Source organism: Chenopodium quinoa, unplaced genomic scaffold (assembly GCF_001683475.1).
Source record: "Chenopodium quinoa cultivar QQ74 unplaced genomic scaffold, ASM168347v1, whole genome shotgun sequence".
In the NCBI taxonomy this organism is placed as follows: domain Eukaryota; kingdom Viridiplantae; phylum Streptophyta; class Magnoliopsida; order Caryophyllales; family Amaranthaceae; genus Chenopodium; species Chenopodium quinoa.
In genome coordinates, this window is record NW_018743391.1 from 2,322,422 (window position 1) to 2,328,987 (window position 6,566).

Consider the following 6,566-nt stretch of genomic DNA (forward strand, 5'->3'; position numbering starts at 1 on the left):
CACTAGCCCGGTTGTACAACACCAAGAAAGAGGAGGATTCTCCCGTCCAACTAGTATTAGTCAACGGTGAATCAAATAAATAAAGGAAGAATGTCTAAGGCTTTTTATTTTCAACATAATAGAAATTTATAGAAAGGAATTCACTCATCCGTGGTTCATTTTAAACTATTATATTTATATTTATTTATATGGGCATGAGATCATGTTCAGACTTGCATAAATGCGATCAACAAAATTACTTTTAGAGTACCTAAAATCATATGTTATCTACTCGTAATTACTGTATTACCAAGCTACGAATTAAACTCCAAACAAAATTACTTGGCGTAATCATGGTGAAAACAAAAGTAATTAAACTAAAGATCAGTGAAAAGTAGGCCCCACGAATCTATGCATGGGATATTGGGATAAGAGGATTAAAAAGTCCACGACATGAAAAAAAAAGAAAAAAGAAAAAAGAGTGCTTTTCTTTGAATGTAAAGTCTATGTGTCTGCCTGTGGGTCCCACGCGTTTTCCTTCTTTGTTTCTTACTCTTCGTCCTCGTCTTACGGCTCTTGCACTTTTCAGTTTTATGGAATACAGATTACATTGTTGCGTACAATCAAGTAGATTTATATACTACGGAGTAGTGAGTAGTGACTTAACATGATTGACTTAACTAAGCTGAATTGAACATATTGAAGCTGAATTGAAGTGAATTGAACTGAAAATAATTTGAAGAGAACAAACCTTAATAGTAAAAATTATAAAAAGTTGATATTTTAAAAGTATTAATGAGACGAATCTAATAAGATCTAACGTAATTATATTTTGTTTAACATATAAATCATATTATATGGTCAAACAAGAGTGATGAATAGTGCAAAAAATCCATTGTTGCAAACTTGCAATATTAATAGAACGGAGGAAGTAAATTACTACCTCCATTAATTGTTATGTGCAACTTTGATGTATTATTTGTGAGACATAAAATATTCCAAAGTTGCACATAACATTTAACGAAGGTAGGGCATGTTCACATTTACTGAACCGAACAGATCGAACTGAACTGAATTGAATAGAGCTGAAATGAATATTTTATGAGAGAAGAAAATTAGGAGCTGAGCTGAACTGAACTGAACTGATTGGAGTTGAACTCAACTGAGCTGAACAGAAATTAAGCAGAAGTAAATAGGACCGTAGTATATTTTATATATGTCTAAATAGGATCTCATGCATATACAAATAAAGATTACACAATTAACCTTTGATGTGTGAATTCCTCTCAGCAAATTTCTACCGGATATAAGAGTCTCTAACATTGCTTTTCTATTCATTCCTCTAGTTTAGATTAATACTCCACCAATGCTAGTTGGATGCGAGAGTATTCCTTCTTCTTGGATTAAAAACTTGGTTAGAACTTGTGCGATGCATAGTTTATACAAAATCTATTTTTATAATTTGTACATTTTTTTTAAAAAATGGATAAATATAAATAAGAATTATGCACCTTGTACAAAAATATTTGTAACTCTATAGTTTTAGATTTTCATCAAAATTATGATGTAATACCTGTTCAACATCGCTTAATGTTAAACGTCATCAACGTTTTGTTTTAATAATAGTTAATAGATGTAGGAGTTCATTTATTATTAGTGTGTAATTTTCAATTGTTTCAAAAGCTAAATTGATAGGTTCTACTTGTATAAAACGTCATCAACGTTTTGTTTTAATAATAGTTAATAGATGTTGTACTCTTTTTTTTTTTTTTTTTTTTTTTTTTGTGATATTATGAAAATTGTATCTTATTTTTCCCATACCCCTAAAATCAAATGTTAGCTAGATTAATTAGGGTTAGACTTCCCCTATGCCTTTTCACTCTTTGGCTGGCCACCCTAATGGCTTTAATGGGCTTCAAGTTACTTTGTTGCCCAAACTTGCTATGTGACCTTGTAGGATCTGTTTCGGTGGGCTTTGGGTTTATTTCATTATAACTTTTGATTCAAAGGTCTATATCGCTGTAACTCAAAGGTTACTGATACTCTATCTTCTTTCATTATTCCATGTTGAAATTTAAATTTTGTAAATGTAAAAAATCAGGTTAGACCAAATACAAAATCATATGCCAATTTTGCAAAATAATATGGGGCTTATTGGGCTAAAGCGGGTTTTTCGGGCAGGACTTGAGTTTGAACTAAAACTACATTTTAAGAGTTCCCCAAATTTTCATTTTTTTCAAGTCGGAGCATTATTGATCCCCTTTAGAATTATACCATTATTAGTAGATTGACGGAATTTTCAAAATTATTACTCTTGTAATATTTATATGGATTTTGCTCAAATGAAAAACCCTAGCCTCCTCTCTCTCTCTTCTCTCTCTTAAACTCTAGCCTCCATCGTCAATTTTGAAGGGGCTTCCATCATATTTCACCGGTGGAAAGCCTCAATCTCTATTTTCTTTTAAGCCTTTTGTTTCTTAGGTTACAATACTAATGTATCCCTCGAAAGAAAGGGTCTATCTCCTTCGAAAGACAAGGTTTTTTTTGATCTCATTCGAAAAGCAAGGTTTTTCAAACTCCTTCGAAAGACAAGGTTTTATTTGTGTTTAATTTGGTCTCCGGTTGTGCGGGGTTACGATTGATTATGGCTCGAATTCGGGTTACAGAATCAGCACAAGGATCAACTCAAAAAGTATATGAGACAACGAATCGAGAATGTGTATTATTTTCAATCCAAATTGTTACGAGTATTTATTTTTTAAAAATATTCTATTTAAAAAAAACTAAAATTATTTTAATTATTTTTTTATATGTATGTAACACATATATAAACTAGTCCGTATGACATAAGTCATTTAATTTCAATTAACTCCATTTCAATTGACTATCGATCATTAATAAATCTTATTTTATGAATCCGTGCATAGCAGTAGTTTTTCATACTCAAACAATTAATGACATGAATCAATGCGTTAGAAAGAATTTATTTTTATATTATGATGATTAACTCACATTACTTTCTTGCTTTTAAAGTATGATGATTAAGGGCGGCTTGTTCTCTTACGTTGAAATTCAGTTCAGTTCAGTTTAGTTCAGCTCAGCTCAGTTTAGTTTAGTTCAGTTCAGTTCAGCTCCTAATTTCCTTGTCTTATAAAATATTCAGCTCAGCTTAGTTCAGTTCAGTTCAGCTCAGTTTAGTCAATAAGAATAGGCCATAAGAAGGCATTTAAAAACAAGTTGTTGAAATAATATTAATACATACTCTTTCTGTATATACCAAATGAAGTGATCAGTGATTAATCAGCAGAATAATTAGGTCAAATTTACTAAGAAAATACCGATAATCGAGGCTTAAAACATGGATGACCAAAATTTATATGATGTATGTAGAATGAAAGGGACTTCTAAAAAAAGGAACTTTCGTATGAAAAATAAATAAAGTAGCAGACAGTATACTTATGAATGTCTAAATTATTATTATTGCCTAACAACTTTTTCAAGTTACAACTAACTTCTGTATTTTTCTAGATTTTTTTGTACATTACATTAAAACAATCAACAACTATTTTTGTTTTGTTTCTTTTTTGTTAGTCATATTTTGAATAATTATACTGTAATATAAATACAATGCAAATGTAATCTAATGCTCTCCTAACCTAATGTAGTTATGTGTTAAGTGGTATACTCTTCCTATTGTTAAAACTGATAGTATAAGAAATTTGTTTAAATTTGGGTTCTTATAGTGGGCTTATCTCTATGGTCTCTCATTCCTTGATAAACACATAGGGGATAAATTAAGAGTTGTAGCTGTGTGTCACAAGATTCACAACCAGATTGTGGGATCAATTAATCCGGCTTAGTTAAATTTCGTGATATTTCGGCCTAATAAGATGTCTTCTTCTTACGTATAAAAATAATAGGAAAATGTCAATTGCAGCCATTCAAAGTTTGTATTTTGAAATTGTAGCCCAAAGGTTCTTATACATTGTAGCCTAGTTCAACTGTTTTTTTATCAGTTTACGTGTCGAAAAATATTCGGTTAAGGTTTTAGGGGTCATTTTAGCTCTTAAGTATTTGAATTGAGCTCGAAATTAGCAAAAAAATTTAAATGCCTCGTTTTGCGTAACAAAAATGCATCGATTTGTGGGCAACTATTTTTTGCTGTATAAACGAGGCACTTACAATTTTTTTTTGTTGATTCCGAACTCAATTCAGATCCTTAAGGGCTGAATTGACCCCTAAAACCTTAACCGAATATTTTTCGACACTTAAACCGATGAAAAAGTTAAATCGGGCTGCAATTTGCAGTTTTTTTTAAATGACTGCAATTTGCAAATTTTCCAAAATAAATTTTTAAGTCAAATGATATTGATCTCAGTAATGTAACTATTTTCGTCATAAAAAAAAGGTCACTATTTGGATCATGTGTAAAAACGTACTTGTATTTGAAAAAGTAAGATACATGTGTAATAAGTAAAAACATCGGCGATTTCACCAAATGTCATGAAGTTTCACAAAATGACACCGAGCTTTTAAAAAATTTACCAAATGTCATTAATGACTAACGACTGTTAGTCATTTTGTATAGGATAATTGTCTATCGCTGGACTCATTACTTTGTGAAAATGTGATTAGTTTCATAGTTTGCTGCTTTGCTTGAAGGGGTTACAAGATTTGAAAAGTGATGCTTAGTTTCACGAAGATAAACAATTTCACTTTTGCGTAATTTATGTGTTACTTTTTTATAATAACTCTTTTTTCATGGGAAAATACAAGTTTATCTCCGTGATAAACAAAAATTATTTATTTAATGACATTTTCGTAAATAAATCAACATAACGTCGTGAAGGAATTGTGTCTTCGATAAGTGCAATTACTAGATATATCAAGGATCACTATTATGGAGATAATAAGTTCGTTCTTTTGGGTCGTCATTATCTGTTGCTAAACTATGATTAATGATCTTTGGGCTAGTCAAATAGTCCAAAGCCTACTAGAATGGATCCTATGAGGTCACACAACAAGGGTAATGGGTTAAGCAAGTAAGAGGCCCATTAATGGGCCTCATGAGCAACTAACTAATCATGAAATGGATTGGGCTAGCATAGTTAGATGAGAATTAGGTTTTGGGCTTTTGACATGGGCTCTTATTTAGAGATGAGATTTATAAATAAGATCCTTACCTAGGGTTGCTGGCAAGCAGTCATAATTCACACACAGTGTATTTTGACATCAAGACAACCAATCCCAAAGACCCTAATTCCTCTCTCTAACTCACGGCTTTCTCTCTCCTCCCCTCGTCCGTACGGCCGGCCACCTTGGTGGCGCGTGTGGTGGTTCGTGGTGGTTCATGGTGGTTCGTTGCTCGCACTTCTCCATAGAAGGTCAATTGAAGGGTTCAATTGCAACTAACTAGCATTAGTGGAGGTCTTAATCTGTGCCCGTGGATCAAATAGAGGAATCACGCTTGAGGTTCTTTATCTCCCAATGTTCTTGCTCGATCGCACGTGGAATCACGCTTCAAAGGTACGATTATATGTTTTTTATGTGTTATGCATTAGATCTTGGGATTAGGTACTGTATGAATATGATTCATGTTTTTCCGCTGCGTAGTACCTATAATTCCCTACAGTGGTATCAGTTAGCCTATTGCATTTACGCATATTGACTATAATTCTTTGATAGTCCACAATTTTAATTCAATTAGGAGGGAGAATAATTTAATTATGGGTCAATTATTATATTAAATGTGATTTAACTCTTGGAATTGATTAAATGTGATTTAATAATGCTCAAAATAGCCATGAAGAAATCCGAATTTTGCCCCTAATCACTCGAAAATTTCGAACCCCCACCCTATTTAATCCGAAAATTTCGAAACCCTAACCCTAACCCTAAATTATGAATTTTGTATTTTGGTTTTGATTTAATTCGTTTACTATGTAATTAATGATTTTAATCTATTTGATTTCATGATAAATTATGAATTTTTCATGATCAAATTATTTAATTTAAGTGTTAAATTAAATTGGGGATTAATTTCATGAAGAATCCTAATTTCAAGATTGAATGTGATTTAATTTTGAAATTAATTGGACCACATTAACATTAATTTAATTTTACAAAATATGTTTTGTTTTATTTAAATAAAAAAAAAGGGGTTTTAGCAGCGGCAACCGCGGCTGGGTGGCGCAGCCACGGCGGCTGCCGCTGCAGGTGGTCCGGAGGGAGGGGCAAGGTGGGGCAAAAGGATGGGTCAGCAAAGGCAGCATCAGCAGCACCGTGCAAGGGTTGCGCGGCACTGCTGCTGCTATGCACCGCTGCAGAGCAACGTACACCTCACGGTGTACGGCCACCGTGGCCAACTTTGGCTGGCCACACCACGGTGGATGGTGCACGGTTTTAAAAAAAAAAATTTATTTTAAAAATATTTCAAGATAAATATGATTTATTTTGGATAAGATAAAATATTATGAAAATATGATCTTTAATTTTGAAAGATAAATTCGGTTTTATTTGGATAAAATCTTTTATTTTAGGATAAAATCAAATATTCAAAAGTTGTTATATTTGATATTATCCATATT